The sequence below is a fragment of the Pleurodeles waltl genome, chromosome 11 (assembly GCF_031143425.1).
Source record: "Pleurodeles waltl isolate 20211129_DDA chromosome 11, aPleWal1.hap1.20221129, whole genome shotgun sequence".
In the NCBI taxonomy this organism is placed as follows: domain Eukaryota; kingdom Metazoa; phylum Chordata; class Amphibia; order Caudata; family Salamandridae; genus Pleurodeles; species Pleurodeles waltl.
In genome coordinates, this window is record NC_090450.1 from 610512886 (window position 1) to 610530550 (window position 17665).

Sequence of the window (17665 nt, forward strand, 5' to 3'; positions counted from 1 at the left end):
GTATTTATAAGCACCTTAAAAATGAATCTTTTGGATGGAATTCTGCAAGGCAAAAGGTTAAACAATAACATATCATCACAATGCATAAATTACATTATCTTGCGAGTGTTGGGTTTTTGCATTCTAGATGCCTGTAGAGCGCGCACTGTCCTGGTGTTGACAGTACTCCCCTCTCCCAGGCGCGCTCTAGGGCCTGGTTTATCTGGATTGAGACGATGAAAGCGTCTCACAAGTACTGGAGCATGAACATCAGATGCGGAAACCCATGAATTACTTTCAGGGCCTAACCTTTCCATGAGATTAAGTACCATAGGTTACGCCCTCTCAGTTTAGAGTCCAACACTTTCTTGACTTCATATTCTTCTTCCCCCTGTACTAGAACAGGAGCTGGATGAGGGTGGACCTTTTGGACTTCCTTTTTTAAGAGGGAAGTATGGAACACTGGATGAATCTGTAATGATTTTGGCAATTGTAGTTTATAGGTCACAGGATTGATTTTCTGAAGAACAGTGTAAGGACCTATAAATTTGGGGTTGAACATGTGCTTCTTCTTGAAGTCTATGGCCCTCATTCTGACCTTGGCGGGCGGCGGAGGCCGCCCGCCAAAGTCCCGCCGTCAGGTTACCGTTCCGCGGTCGAAAGACCGCGGCGGTAATTCTGACTTTCCCGCTGGGCTGGCGGGCGGTCGCCTTCAGACCGCCAGCCAGCCCAGCGGGAAAGAGGCTTCCACGATGAAGCCGGCTCGGAATCGAGCCGGCGGAGTGGAAGCTGTGCGACGGGTGCAGTTGCACCCGTCGCGTATTTCACTGTCTGCGCAGCAGACAGTGAAATACATGTAGGGGCCCTCTTACGGGGGCCCCTGCAATGCCCATGCCAGTGGCATGGGCACTGCAGGGGCCCCCAGGGGCCCCGCGACCCCCCCTACCGCCATCCGGATCTCGGCGGTCCGACCGCCGGGATCTGGATGGCGGTAGGGGGGGTCGGAATCCCCGCGGCGGTGCAGCAAGCTGCGCCGCCGCGGAGGATTCAATGGGGCCGCGGTACACTGGCGGGACCCCGCCAGTGGTGCCGGTCCGACCGCGGCTTTACCGCCGCGGTCGGAATCCCCATTGGAGCACCGCCGGCCTGTCGGCGGTGCTCCCGCGGTCCTCCGCCCTGGCGGTCAAAGACCGCCAGGGTCAGAATGACCACCTATATGTTTTGTGGAAAGCCACACTTTGTCACCAGGTTGATACTGCGGTCCCTCACAATGTTTCTTGTCATAATGCTTTTTGTATTTTTGGGGGGCTTTTTCTAAATGTTGTTGAATCGATTTCTGAGTTTGATGCAAATGTTGAATGATTTCTGACACAGCTGTAGTGAGAGAACTTTCTTGAGGAATTGTGATGGGCAAGGTGTCAGGATGATAGCCAAACAAACCAAAGAAGGGTGTAACGCCAGTAGATGTGTGGAAGGAGTTGTTGTAGGCTAACTCAGCTAACCAGAGCATTGATGTCCATGAATTAAGTGCTTTTTCAGCATACGCACGTAGGTATTGCTTCAAAGTCTGATTTAGTCTCTCCGTTTGACCATCTGTTTGAGGATGGTGGCTAGTAGATAGGGTAGATGTCACTTGGAGTGTTTTACACCATGTCTTCCAGAAGTTGGAGGCAAATTGCGATCCCCGATCGGAGAGGATCACTTTGGGCAGTCCATGATAACGAACCACTCTATTCAGTAAGATAGTTGCCAGTTCACTAGAGGTGGGTAATTTCTTACAGGCAATGAAATGTCCATATTTCGTGAGACTATCTACTACCACCAGAATTACTGAATGCTGTTGAACCACTGGCAGACCGGTAATAAAGTCTAAAGAGATGTGTTCCCACGGACGACTTGGGGTTGGGAGTGGGTGTAACAACCCTTTCGGTTTTGAATGACTTGTTTTAGTGTGAGCACAGACTTCGCAGTTGTTTACCATTGTTTTTACATCCTTTGTTAAGGTAGGCCACCAAAAATAGCGTTGGATTAATTCAAGAGTTTTAGGAGTACCAGGGTGACCTGCTGTAGGTATAACATGCAACCAATGAAACACTATCTTGCAAAGTTTGGTAGTGGGCACAAACAAACTAGCATCGTGAAAGGGTAATCCTTGCTTGATTGATCTTTTCGGATCTGCTTGGGCCCACGCTTGCCATTTTTCAACAGTGAATGAATTGCAGATGTCTTCAAAGAAATCTTCTGTTTTTATGATACATAGGACCTTGTCAGGAGCAATGATAACTCTGGAGGTTTGAACTGCAGGCAATGTGGTAGACTCTTGGCGGGACAAGGCGTCAGCTTTGCGATTATCTTTATAAGGCCAGAAGGTTACCACAAAATCAAACTCGGCAAAAAACAGCATCCAGCGTAATTGCCGAGGAGTCAAAAGTCTGGCAGAACTCATGAATTGAAGATTGCGATGATCAGTATATACTGTGACAGTATATTTAGCTCCCAACAAATGATGTCTCCATTCTTTAAAGGCGTCACGAATCGCCAGAAGCTCTTTTTCAGCAATGACATAGTTCTGTTCGGCTTCGTTCAACTTCCGAGACATGTAAGCTACAGGATGAAGCTGACCAGTGTCTTTGTTTCGTTGTGACAAGACTGCTCCTATCGCCACATCTGAAGCATCAGCTTCCACTATGAAAGGTCGATCCGCATCTGGATGAGTCAAGACTGGGGCAGTGGAGAAAGCTTCTTTCAAAGTTGAAAAGGCTTGGTCTGCTTCTGGGGACCATACACATTTTTCTTTCTTTCTTAATAACTTAGTAATTGGAGCCACTGTCTGGGAGAAATGATTGATGAACCTCCGGTAAAAATGTGCAAAGCCCAGGAAACATTGTACATCACGAACAGTCTTTGGGATGGGCCATTCAGATACGGCTTTTACTTTCCTTTCTGCCATCACCATACCTTGAGGGGTAAGGATAACCCCTAAAAACTCAACTGTGGTAACATGAAACTCACACTTGGTTAGCTTGCAATATAAATGGTGTTTACGAAGGGCTGCCAAAATTTTCTTGACATGTTGAACATGTTCATTCTCATTGTCTGAGTAGATCAAAATGTCATCAATGTAAACTATGGCAAATATATCGAGGTACTCTCTAAGAACGTCATTTAAGAAAAATTGAAATGCTGCTGGAGCATTGCACAGACATGACGGTGTATTCAAAAAGGCCATATTTTGTTTTGAATGCCGTTTTCCATTCGTCACCCTCTCTCATTCTGAACAAATGGTAAGCACCTCGAAGATCAAGCTTCGTGTAGATTTTTGCTTTCTTTACTTGTTCCAGAAAGACCGGAATTAGAGGCAAAGGATATTTGTTCTTGATGGTGATTTTATTCAAGCCCCTATAGTCGATACAAGTTCGAAGCTCTCCGTTCGCTTTTGGAACAAAAAAAAAAGGAGAAGCTGTGGGAGACTTAGAGGGGCGGATGAAACCAATCTCTAAGAATTGATCCAAGTATTTTCGTAAATGTTGATTTTCATGTTCTGACAGGGCATACACACGACAGTTGGGAAGTATAACCCCTGGGACTAGATCAATTTGACAGTCATAAGATCTATGAGGAGGTAAGTTCTCTGCTTCCTTCTCATCAAATACATCTTCATAAGACGAATACTGTTTGGGCAACTGAACTTCTTTCTCTGCGGTGGAAGCTATGTAAGAATGGCGAACTTCCGATTCTTGAGTCCTTTGGAGACAATGTTCTTTACATAGCACTGATGAGAACACGATCTTTTGTTCTGCCCAATTAATCTCTGGATTGTGATGAGTTAACCATGGCAAGCCAAGGATGATCCCATACTGGGGAGCATGGATTACGTCAAGGATGAGTTCCTCTTTATGTTTATTTCTTTGATTTTTACCTTCACAAATTATTGTCAAGGGGACAGTCTGAAGAGTTATCGGACCTCCAGTCAAGAGTTTTCCATCAACTGCCTGGATGGTTTCTGGGGTCTTCTTTTCAATACATGGGATCCCCCATGCACGAACCAAATGGGCATCATCAAAGTTTCCGGTAGCCCCAGAGTCGACTAGAGCCTTCTTGAAATAGGTCTTTTTCTTGACCTGATATCTTATTCCCAATGTTAGATGTTTGGATTGTGAAGGATCCACGGTGACACCCAAGAGCAACCCTTCTCTGCAACTTGGGTGCTTTAGATTTTCCGACTCGACTGATGCATTGGTTGCAACTTTCTGAACTGGGCCTCGCTTGCTCTTTGTTTTGATTGGACAATCTTTGACGAAATGACCTTTCCGCCCACAATAGAGACATTGCCCATTTTGCGTAGGTCCTTTTCATCTTTGGTCAAAGGTCTCCTGATGGTTCCGATTTCCATTGGTTCCGGCGTTCTTTCTCTCGTAGTTCTTGAGTCTTTGTTATCATGAGCATGCCAAGAATGTTTTTCAGTCTTTTTACGCGTTCCTTTTCGTTCATTTAAACGATGATCAAGCCTCAAGACAAGTTTTATTAAATCTTGACAGTTTGCAGGTTGTGGGTCGATTTGCGCTAAGATGTCTTTTAGCTCCTCTTTGAGTCCTCTGTAAAACAAGGCCGCTTGTTTTTCTTCAGGCCAGGATTTCTCAGCGACCAGCCGATTAAAGTTGGCTAAATATGACACTAAGTCCTGCTTCCCTTGGCGTAAGTCTAATAATTCACGATCTGCTGACTGTGTTACAGTTCTACAATCGAAAACTCTCTCAAATTCACGAACAAAATTTTTCCAGTTGTACAACAGGGGACTATTTTTACGCACAAGAGGAATAGCCCAGGTAGCTGCATCTCCAGACAGATATGACAACAAGAAAGCTACTTTAGACTGGGCATCGGGGAAAGTATGTGGTCTGCAGGTGAAGTGAAGTTCCACTTGAACCAGAAAAGATTGCGCCTTCAAGGGATCACCTGAGAAGCGTTCTGGGGGAGCTAAAGGAATGGCTGAAGGAACATTGAGGGAAATGTTAGTCGGATTACCTCCAGAAGTCTGAGAAGAAGTACCTGGCCAAGACACACCTGTGGGACTTTGTTCTTTCTTCTCAACCTTATTCTGTAACTGACTCACCCTCTCAGCTAGACTATTTGTCAAATCCTTTGATGATACCACTTCTGACTGGAGCTGGGTGATAGCCTTGACTAGTTCGTCCAGTGTGGCCATGCTGAGAACATACACAAACCAGGAGGATAATAATTCGTGTGCTCACTATTCTGTCAGAGTCACCAGATCCTCGGGTCTGTGCACGTTCCCAACACTTCCACCACAAGACAGCTCCAATACTCTGATTAGATTTATCACAGAGTCTAAGAGAGTCCAAGTGGGGAAAAGGGGATTAGGACGGGAACAGCTGGGAAGGAGACCTGTAGGAAGCAAAAGGTTAAAACACAACATCAACATTATATCTCATGAAATCAGTACCATGCTACAACTCTAAGCTTCGTCTTTTCCGAAAAAACATGAACAACCCTAAAATAGTCCTAAAACTGACTAGGCTTTAGATGACCGAATGCCTGAGGAGGAAACAGAAAAAGTTAAATAGGACTTTCAGATTCGAGTACTTTCTTTAGCATGAGAATCAGGAAACACTCTGAGCAATTTCTAAACAACCATATGAATCTCCTTTTAAGAATATATATCAGGAACACACAGCATTACATCTAGAACTCTGGTATTGTTGTGTTGATCTCAGAAAAAACATTGGGAAGTGAACTGCGCACATTGCAGATTTTTATATGAGTATTAAACACCATAAAGGATTGTGCACCATGAAATCACACAACGTAGATTCAAGGAATAAATCACGCAACGTGTCAACTTGAAATGCTACCAAGAAAATATCTTAGAATAGTAGCGCACAGTAATTTACATTATTTATACACGAGGAAAGAATTGCGCGTCTTGCTGATTCAAATGCCACCATACAAATGCCAAGAAATGGTAGCGCACAATGAACAACATGAAAAGCACTCAGGGAAAGAATCGCGCGTCTTGTCGATTCAAATGCCACCATGCAAATGCCAAGAAATGGTAGGCACAATGAATAACATGAAAAAACACTCAAGGAAAGAATCGCGCGTGTTGCCGATTCGAATGCCACCATGTAAATGCCAGAAAATGGTAGCGCACAATGAACAGCCTGAATTACACACGAGAAGTGAATCGCGCGTTTCAGCGATTCGAATGCCACCATGTAAATGTCAAGAAAAGGTAGCGCGCAATGAACAACAAAGTTAAATGCTCATGAAACGAGTTGCACGTCTTGCCAACTCGTAAAACATCATGTAAATGTCAAGAAATATCAGCGCGCAATGAACAACAATGTAATAACGAAGTCAAATCTTTATGGAATAAATTGCGCGTCCTCCCTATTTTCAAACCACCATACAAATGTCAAAAAATGGCAGCACACAAGTAATCTGTTATTCATTTAAGAATTAAAATCAAGAATATGAAAATTCTCAATTACGGTGTTGGGAAATGTCCAAACACCATCTTACCGCCTGGAAACAGTGATCACCAATGAGAGATGAGTGCAGATGACTGGAAAATCCAAATAGGCCGCCGGGACAGGAGCTCAGGAAGAAGGTGCTGCTCTGCACCGGGACCTCTGAATAGTGAGCACTGGAAGTTGGGCTGACTCTCTTTTATAGAGTCGTGGCCCAGCCTAGAACCACGCCCAGGCATGTTGCAGGGAAAGTCTCTAGAAGGCCCTGGAAAGGGACCACACCCTAAAACACTCTGAATGTCTGCAGCAATACATTGCAAATGTACAGTATTTATAAGCACCTTAAAAATGAATCTTTTGGATGGAATTCTGCAAGGCAAAAGGTTAAACAATAACATATCATCACAATGCATAAATTACATTATCTTGTGAGTGTTGGGTTTTTGCATTCTAGATGCCCGTAGAGCGCGCACTGTCCTGGTGTTGACACCTCCACTGTGTCCCCCTCCTCCTCCTCGTCCACCTCCCTCCCAGTTGCGTCTATACTCCTACCTGCATGCACTACATCCTCACCCACTCCCACTCCCACCATCAATATCACGCCTATCACTACACGCCCCTCACTGGCAGTCACCACCCCCACATCCATGCACACGTCCCCTGTGTCCTCTCCCACTGTGTCTGTACCCCCTCCTCCCAAAGTACACAAATGCAAGCACTCAGACACCCAACAGCCATCCACCTCACAACAGCATCCAGCCCATGCACCTGCACCCAAAATCAGCAGACAGACACCTCCTTCAACCACTTCCCCTTCCTCCACTCCCAAATCGTCACTCTCTTCCCGCCCCAATGTCCCTAAGAAGCTTTTATTTTTTACCGCTGACCTCTTCCCTACCACACCACCCCGTCCTTCACAGCTGGCCAGGGTGGTCAGAACCCAGGCATGCATCTCAGCCACCCATTCCACGGCCACAGTAGTGTCAACAGCTACTTCAGGTGGGAGAGGATCCCGGGCACCAGGCCGTAACACTGAAAGGGTGCCTGCACCAGCAGCGTCTAGGAAGGGCAAGGAGGCACCACCAGCTGCAACAGGGAAGGGCAAGGAGGCACCACCAGCTGTGACAGGGAAGGGCAAGGATGCACCACCAGCTGTGACACTGAAGGGCAAGGAGGCATCACCAGCTGTGACAGGGAAGGGTAAGGAGTCACCACCAGCAGCATATAGGAAGGGCAAGGAGGCACCACCAGCTGCAACAGGGAAAGCAAGGAGAAATCACCGGCTGCTGGCAGGAAGGGCAAGGGGCCTGCACCAGCAGGCGGGAAGGACGGGAGGCCTGGTGCTGGGACTCATTCAGAGCCCCCACCACCAACCATGGTGGTTTAGCCATCCAAGGCTGCAAGGGAAGGGCTGGAGCCTCCCACCACCACTACCAACACCGCCACCAGCACCGCCACCAGAACCACTGCCAGCAGAAGCAGCCCCAGTGGGCAGCTGTCTGAGGCTGCAGGGGATGGGCTGGAGCCTCCCCCCACCACTGCCAGCAGCACCACAGGCCACCAGCACCGCCACCAGCACCACTGCCAGCAGAAGCAGCCCCAGTGGGCAGCCGTCCGAGGCTGCGGGGGATGGGCTGGAGCCTCCCCTCACCACTGCCAACTCTGCCACCAGCACTGCCACCAGCTCCACTGCCACCAGCAGCAGCCCCAGTGGGCAGCTCTCTGAGGCTGCAGGGGATGGGCTGGAGCCTCCCCCCACCACTGCAAGCACGGCCACCAGCACCGCCACCAGCACCATTGCCAGCAGCAGCAGGCCCAATGGGCAGCTGTCCTAGGCTGCAGGATGTGGGCTGGAGCCTACCCCCACCACTACCAGCCCCGACACCAGCACCGCCACTGCCACCACTGAGCAGCCGTCACCACCAGAGGACCGTGTGTAGTCTTTCATCCATGGGCTGTTGTGCGTCCTTGACCCTGCAAATCCTGTGGGTCTGACACCCAGGTGAGAGACTGTGACCTTGCCCTCCGCAAGATCTGCATCACAGGGCACAATGTCCCCTCCAGAACCAGTTGAAGAAGCCATCCACTCACCCCATCCTTCACTCACAGGATGAAGCACACTGGGCACAATGCCCCCTCTAGAACCGGTGGAGAAGCCATCCACTCACCCCATCGTTCCCAGGATGAAGCACACAGGGCACAATGCCCCCTACAGAACCAGTAGAAGAAGCCATCCACTCACCCCATCATTTCCAGGATGAAGCACACTGGGCACAATGCCCCATCCGGACCCAGTGGAAGAAGTCATCCACTAACCCCATCCTTCCCAGGATAAAGCACAATGGGCACAATGTCCTCTCCAGAACCAGAGGAAGAAGCCATCCAGGCATCCCATCCTTCCCAGGATGAAGCTCACTGGGCACAATGCCCCCTCCAGAAACAGTGGAAGAAGCCATCCACTAGAGAGACTGTGGCCTTGCACTCCCCAGGACCAAGCAGTGGGCAAACCACCCACTTCAGAGACTGTGGCCTTGCACTCCCCAGGACCAAGCAGTGGGCAAACCACCCACTTGAGAGACTGTGGCCTTGCACGCCCCAGGACAGCGCAGAGGGCATGTTGCCCCCTACAGGACCAGTGGTGTTGTACCATCTTCCGGCTGAGGTGTCCCCCATTCCCTGACCCCCTAAGGTGCCTGTGCATTTTCGAACCGATGCCCCTGCAGTGTTCTCTCCGTGTTGTTGCAGGAGTGAGGTTGGGCCTTGGCCTATGTGTTGTGGCCCTGTGGCCCACGGACATTGAGGACTAGGCAGTGTCCCTCCATTTTTAAATATGTATGTGCATTTGTATTTTGATGCATTTATTCATGTTATTTTATCGTATTACAATCATTTTCTTCAAATCTTTTTGTCCTTGCAATATTCCTGAGGGGCACGGGGAATATTTCATGTTAGTGCATCTGGTTGTGTGTATGGTCGTGGGGGTGTTGCATGTTGCATATGTGTGTCACTTTCTTTCCCCCCCCTCCTTTGTGTGCTAGGTGACAGTACTCACCGTGGTCGTCTTCGCCGGCGTTGCTGTTTATAATGCAACAGACGGTAGACGAGCATTGGAAATATTTGCAGCTCGGGCTCCATGGCATCGTGGATGTTCCCTGAGTCTCCACAGGTGAGTCCTTTAACTTCTAAGATCTGTTTCCGCCATGCTTTTGATGTCGTTGGTACCGCCCCGGAAAAGGGGGCGGATAGGCAGGTCGTAATAGTGTAGGCAGTACATTGTCTTCCCCCTGGCTGTTGGCGAGTACTGCAATGTTGCTTGTTGATTCCGCCCTGGCGGTCGGTGTGTTAAATTGGCTGTCTGTCTGAGCAGTTTCCGCCGTGGTCATAATTCCATTTTGGTTAAAGCCAGCCTGTTGGCAGTGCTACCACCGCTTTATCACCGAGCACCAGGGTTTTAATGAGGGCCTTAATTACTAATATGACTTATGAAAGTGCTGATCTGAAAGAATTGAAAGAACCAGGTGTTTGGGAAAAGTTTGGCAAAGGTTTTGCTTTAATGGGAAATTGGCTCTACAACATTTGGAATGGGATTCTATTCAAAATATTGCAGGGACTATTAATTATCATGGTTTGCCTAATTGGAATATGGGTACTGTGTAAGTTATGCAAAAGGATTACATTGAAGGAGTCAAGGAATGATCAGAGGAGGGAAGAAAAGAAAAGGTAAAAGTTGGTCAGAGAAAACTCAAAAGGGGAACAAAAGTATGAAGGGATTTAATTGACAGAGTTTTAGCTGATGCAAAAATGTGTGGGTGATAGTTTAGTGTGATGACACATTTAGTCATCAGAGGAGGGATTGCTAGCACCGGTATTTTAATAAAAATTATTAATGAGTGTTCATGTATTCTGAATAATGGGTTTGCATAGAAAATGTAATAATGATAGAAAAATGGTGCACACATTTGAAATTGTGATCACGATGAGTGGCCACCAATGTTCACGAAGTGTACTTATTAATAGTTTATTATTATGAAATGTTGAGTATATGTTTGACTATTATAGTAATAATGTGTCATATAAAGGGTTATATATTATGTATGAGCTTAACTAATTGTAGTCCTCAACTTAGTGGAGGTCTTGCCTTACTTGCCAGGCCTCAGATCAAGCTGTATTTCTTATGTTTAATAAAATGGCTGTCCTAGAGAGTTAAACTGTGATTTTCCCTTGTATTGTGTAAATGTGTTCCTAGCTGAAACTCTTTCTCATGAGAACCGACTGCTATAAGATGCTGTTCTTGCTAAATTTAACAATATTCATGTAATGTGTGTGAGACTGACTTTCTCAGGAGAAGAACAATGGCGATACTGATTAGGGTAGAAGCTGCAACAATATTGTTACCTGACGAGCCGGATGATGAGGATATTGCAGAAGAAACCAATCAGCGACATGTGAATGGAGTAGTGGTAGAATTCATAGATTTGAAGTTTTTGTTTTATTGGACAAAGTGTGAACATGTGATCCCTTGACCAGTAGGGACTTGGGAAGTAGTTTTAGGAAATCTAATTTAGCCGGACCACACTAAAGAGAAGTTGTCATTGCGCTTTTGCCTTACGCCATTCTCTCTATTTTTCTTGAGGGTTTGCCTCTATTCTTTTAAGTTGTTATAGACTTTGCGTTTTCTGAACTTTGATGCTGAATCCTGAATCTTTGCTGACCGGCTGATGTCCTGATGACGAAGACTATCTTAGCTATCCAATTGAGGAGAGGTAATATTGTACCCATGTGTTTGTTATGCCTATTTGCATTTTCTTTCTAGGTACCAACCGCACTGTTCTGATAGAGCCATAGTTAGATGTTTTCTAAATTTGTGTTACTAAATTGTTTGCATGAAGCCCAACATGCTGAAGCTTATCTGATGTTAGATAAGGATCCTCACTGATGTCTGCCAATAGGGAATAATTTTTCATGAATTTCTCTGCTGAATCTAAATGTATGTGATATCGTTTGCGCAATTGTTCTTGTTATTAATTTGCACCGTAATCTTAGAATGTGTAATAGTCCACGCTTTGATTAGATTGTGGCTCTTCCGACAATTTGGACAACCATTGTAGTTTCTGTATGTGTATCATTTGATTTTGAGATTAACTTACTTGACTTTAGCATTGTTAATATAAGGAAATAAATATCCTAACCTTTACTACAAGGTGTGGTTATTCATGACTGAAAGGTCATGGTGTGTGAAAATTACTGACTCCAATGATTATTAATGTAATTGATTATTGTTGATTATTGATATTGTCTATTGATTATTGATCTGCATGTACTGGAGTTATGGTGAGATCATCATAATTGCGGGTCAAAAGGTTCATCGACCTTTTAGCGTCCCCGTGGAAGTTTACTTACTAAGGTCAGATGTGCTTGCAGTTGCCACTCGTTTTTTTCAGGTGGGCTCAGTTACTTATAATCCTTGGATACCCCCCACTCTCCTACACTGTCCCAGCCAAGATGATAAGTTCAGAAAGGGTCTTTCTGGACACATTTGAACAGCCTTAATCAGCAACAGACTGAGGGCCTGATTCACAAAGGGCCTCCGCATTCTCAGTGGAGGCCGAGCAGTCATGACAGGTGTCCCGCACTCTAAAATGGGAAACTGAAGTACAGAGTTTCCACCATGAGTGCTGGACCTCCGCCACAACTGTGGGGCCTCTGCTGCAATTGCAGAGGCCCTTTGTTAATAAGGCCCTCTTTATTTAACCCTTTGGACCAAACCTGCAAGACCAGAGATTTCACAAAACGTTTGAAGTCCTCGCCACAGCCCTTTATCTGCAGATGGGAATTCTTTCAAGAAGGCAATCATCTCTATATTCTGTACTGCTCATTGCTCTCTTGTGAGAGTGATGGGCTATGTTATTTTGTTTTGCAATTCTTTATTGAGCATAACATCAAAACAGAAGGTGCATCAGGATGAGGGGTGAACAATCACGGCTACAGAAAACAAATGAGTGATGGTGAAACAGTGACACTTACTGGAGGCCTGTATAAGGCTCAGGCACAATTAAGAAACAGGGTAGGTGTCGGTCTGGGTTGGAAAGGGGTATGGTTTGGAGAAAGGTCCCCCAATCAGCAAAATATAGGGTGGAATCAGTGGGCAAATGGCTTGTCGGGGAGGATAAGTTAGCACTTCACCACAGGCCGGTCTAGTAGCTGAGTGATTGTTCAGGAGGCCAGAGGGGAAGGAAGATGAGGGCACAAAAAGGTTAGAGTGGCGCAGGGCTGTGGGACTACATTAGGGTCATTTTTGTCAAAGTGGCGGAAGGGAGGAGGCTGATGGAGACATAGGAAAAGGAAGGATGTTCCACAGGGACATGTGTGAAGGGACCTAGAAAATTGTAACAGTGCGTGGGTGATGGTGTGAAATGCGGATTGCGAAGTACTGTCTGGGGATATGGGGTGGGGATGGCATGTCGGGGAGCATAACAGGATGAGCAAGTTGCAAGGGGAGGGAGGAGAGGAGAGGGTGAAGTGAGAAGGATTAGTTGGGGTGGCACCAGGGGGGAGGTCACCAAGGTGAGGGCGGGTTTGGGGTAGGCAGAAGGTATAAGGTGTGGATTGTTGTGTTTAACCGTTGGTCGGATGGAGGAAGGAGGTCCAGGTTTGTAAAAAGACATCTACTTTGTCTTGCAGGTTGTAAATGGTATGTTCATAGGTCACTGCCTGAAAAATGGCTGTGAGACATTCATCGTGAGAGGGAGAGCTTGGAGAGCGCCAATGTCAAAGTATTCAGAGTTTGGCCGTGGCAAGTGCTGTGTGAAGGAGCTGGGTTTCAGACGAGTCTTGTCAGGAAGGATCACATCCTTGTGCAGGAGGATTAGGGACCTGGAGAGTGGAGTTCAGAGGGGGATAGTCTCATGTAATGTTATCTCCACTGCCTTCCAATAGGGCATAATAGAAGGTCAGCCACAGTTGATTTGCATCAGGTCACAGTGGGCATGGGGATAATGCCAACACTTGACGTGGGGTAAGAGGCCTGCTGCTATCAGCTTGACAGCTATCCAGTACCAATCATGGAGCATGTTAGACTTTTCATCCTTGGCGTGGTCTCCCTTAACTTTTTGCCTCTGTTCCCCAGGTTATTGATGTGTGCCGGGCTGTGATTTTACTGTTTTTGTTACTCTGGGCACTTTACCACTGCAAACCAGTGCTAAAGTGCAAGTGCTCCTTTACATATGTGTAATTGGCTTATCCATGATTGGCATATTTGATTTACTAGTGAGTCCCTAGTAAAGTGCACTGGGGGTGCCTGTAAATCAAATGCTACTAGTGGGGCTGCAGCACTGGTTGTGCCACCCACATAAGTACCTCTGTGATTATGTCTCAGACCTGCCACTGCAGTGTCTGTGTGTGCAGTTTTAACTGTAAATTCAACTTGGCAAGTGTACCCACTTGCCAGGCCTAAACCTTCCCTTTTCTTACGTGTCAGACACCCCTAAGGTAGGCCCTAGGTAGCCCCAAGGGCAGGGTGCAGTGTATGGTTAAGGTAGGACATATAGTAATGTGGTTTATATGTCCTGGCAGTGACATCTTGCTAAATTAATTTTTCACTGTTGCAAGGCCTGTCCCTCTCATAGGTTAACATGGGGGCTACCTTTAAACCTGATTAAAGTATAGATTCCCTTTGGGAGCGGATACACATGTGGAGTTTGGGGTCTCTGAGCTCACAATTTAAAAATATATCTTTTAGTGAAGTTGATTTTAAGATTGTGTGTTTGAAAATGAAACTTTTAGAAAGTCAGCATTTTCCTACTTAACCATTTCTGTGACTCTGCCTGTTTGAGGATTCCCTGTCTGGGTCAGTTTGACAGTTGGGCTGGTTGCACCTCACACTAGACAGTGACACAAAGGGAGCTGGGGTGTAGTCTGCATTTCCTGATGAGCCATCTGTGCAAGGAGGGAGGAGAGGAGCGGTCACTCACACCTGAAAGGGCTGTGCCTGTCCTCAAACAATGCAGTCTCCAACCCCCTGGTGAGTGTCTGGGGCATGGCCTGGGCAAGGCAGGATTTCACATTCAAAAGAGACTTTACTTTGAAGTAGGCCTACTTCAAAGGAGAAATTGGGTATAAGAAGGGCACCCAAACCGACAGACTTTAGAAACACTTCTGTAAACAAGAGGAACCTCTGCCTGGGGAAGAGCTGAAGAGCTGAGGAAGAAGAGCTGCCCTGCCTGTGACTGTGCTTTGTAGAGCTATCCTGCAGTTGCTGCTTATACCAGAGTATGAGGGCAAAGACTGGATTTTGTGTGCCTTCCATCTTGAGAAGAAATCTTCAAGGGCTTGATTTAGAGCTTGCCTCCTGTTGTTTGAAGTCTCAGGGACAGCAGAGAGTTTTCTCTGCCAGCACCTGGAGTCTCTGGAGAGACTGCTACTCTGTCCTGTGGTGCCCATCCAGTTCCTGGGACCCTGAAAGGAGAAGCTGGCAGCCTGAGGAAGAAATCCATGCACAGAGCGCCGTGCGGGTGAAAAGATCGGCGCGACTCTGATCTGCGGCTGAAGAAACGACGCGCCGCCGGCTTCGCAGCTGAGAATCGACACCCGCCAGAAATTATACTGAAGAATCAAAGCACGGAGCAGGGGAAATGACACGCAGCATCGCTGACGGAGGCTGGGAGATCGCAACCCGCGCTGCGTGGTTTTCGGATCATTGAGCGACTGGATTTCTGACGCGAACCATCATTGTGCGTGCAAAAACAACGCAAGGCCTGCCTGGACCCGTGTGCGGACCGAATCGACGCATCGCTCTCCTGCAGAGAGAAGAACCGCTGCACACTGAGTCGACAGAAAGGGGAAATGATGCAAGGTCTCGCTCATGAGTGATATTGACGCATCACAAGCCCTTTTTTGATGCGCACCCACCTGTGCAGGGTTATTTTTTACTCTAGCAGCAATAGCGTGTGTTTAAAACTATTTAAAGACTCTTTTTGATTTTTAATTGATAACTTGACTTGTGTATTGTGGATTATTGTTGTTTTGGCCTTGTTTTGGTTAGATAAATATTTCCTATTTTCCTAAACCTGTGTTGTGTCATTTTGTGGTGTTTTCATTGAGTTACTGTGTGTGTTTTTGTACAAATACTTTACACCTAGCACTCTGAAGTTAAGCCTACTGCTCTGCCAAGCTACCAAGGGTCTAAACAGTGGTTAGCTGAGGGGGATTATCTTTTACCTTGAGTTGAGTGAGGGTCCTTGCTTGAACAGGGGGTAACCTGACTGTCAACCAAAGACCCCATTTCTAACAGAGCATTTTAAAAAGGTAGAATTTCATCCGTGCTTCCCTTGCTCCACGATTGCAGGCCTCTAAGATCAGCTCAGTCTCCTCCATTAAATTCTATTTGTGACTTCAATTGCCAGGAAGTGCGTAGCTTGGTCAAGAGGGGTGGGGAGAAGAGGTGGTGAACTAGAAGGGCATTGATGCCTGACATCACCCCACGGGATTGACCCCATGCTCTGAGGTAGGAGACCATCGGAGGGGATGGTAAGGATAATGGGCATGGCCCTATGTATTGCATAAGGCACTGTTGCAGTTGTATGTGTCTCCAGGCATGGTGTGGAAGGAGGCCATATTCGTCACGTAGTGTGGCAAGGGTTTTAGGGTTCCTTCAGCAATGTTCTGGCCCAAGTGGGTAATGCCTGCATCATGCCATTCTCTCCAGTCCAGCATTTGTCCTCCGATTTGGAGTTTGGCATTGCCCCACATGGGTGCGTGCTCATGAAAGTACGTATTTACTCCAAGCAAGTAGTTGCCAAGACTTCACCATGGCTTGCACCGGGCCATGGTTTTTAACTAGCGAACTTATTCATGACTGACTAAATTCCCTAGGCCAATCAAAATAATGTTTCCAAACATTCTTCACATATTGTTTTTGCACAATATGACACATTCCGAGTCAAAATCTCGCTTTATTTTTCAAACAATCCAGTGGTTCTTTGGATGGGCAGCATTTCAAGATAGCAGAAGTATGCCTTGCCTACTATTCTCCTCCACGTTCTTTTACGTTCACAAATCCTAACAGCCAACCCATTTCAGTACCCCAAGACTCAAAGAAATGGGTCCCACTTCGGAACACATCTTCTCATACTGCCCTTGAACAGGGGTTTCCCCAACTCTACAACGGCATTTTCGCTAAAAATACATTTGTCATAGATTGTATTGGTAGGAATCCTCAGAGAAATCAGTAGTCAGGAAAGACTTTTTGGGGAATGATTCGACGTTGGATAAATTGATAACTTCTTCTCAGAAGGAATGGGGCCCATAATTACAAAGGTTTGAGCTGGTGTATGCATGATGTAAAGTTATGTGAAACATCGGAGTATGGTACACACTAGCAACACATCGACTTTCACACGCAGAAGTTGTTCTGTGCCAAAGATTACCTTTATTCAGCACACAGGCATCTTTTCTTTTCACCAGCACAGTCCCAATGTAAAAAAGGGGTGAATTTGCGGTAGGCGACCACTCAAACCTTTTGGTGCAATGCCAAAAGTACTCAAGTACCATTAGCTGAGCTTTGGTAAAAATCTTACCACCTAATGGAACCAGGCGCATCTATGAGGTCAAGCAGTAGATTGTCAGGTAAACCTATGTGTAATCAGACATCGTACACACATCTCACTGCTATACAGGAGTCTACATATAGGAATTTCTTTCTTTTTATTGCGCAGCATGTAAGAAATACCAATAATTAAAAAACAGCTGATAACAAATTCATCATACAGTACAGTATGAGGGAAGTTGCACAAATATAAAGAATACTATATTGCATGATGAGACATAAGCATAGATAACAAGGAAAGTGCTTAGGCACAAAACATTATGCATTACACTCTACTAAAGTTCTTCCAGTGCCTTGTGCAAACTTTATAAAAACAATTGCATGACCTTGCCTATTTACAAATGAAAGCTCAGAAATTCTTGCCAATAACTTCACTAGATCAGCAATAAAGTGCATTTGGCATCATAAAGTACAGTACAAATGGTGGAGAAAGGGCCTAAGTAACATATGACATGTTATACCAAACTTATATGTATCGTCAAATACTATTATGTTAAAAAAAGAAAAGCCTAGATAGCCTATAAAGTGCATAATATACAATGATAACTATCTAACAAAGAGATTCAAAACAACAATGCTTCAGTACAAAAAA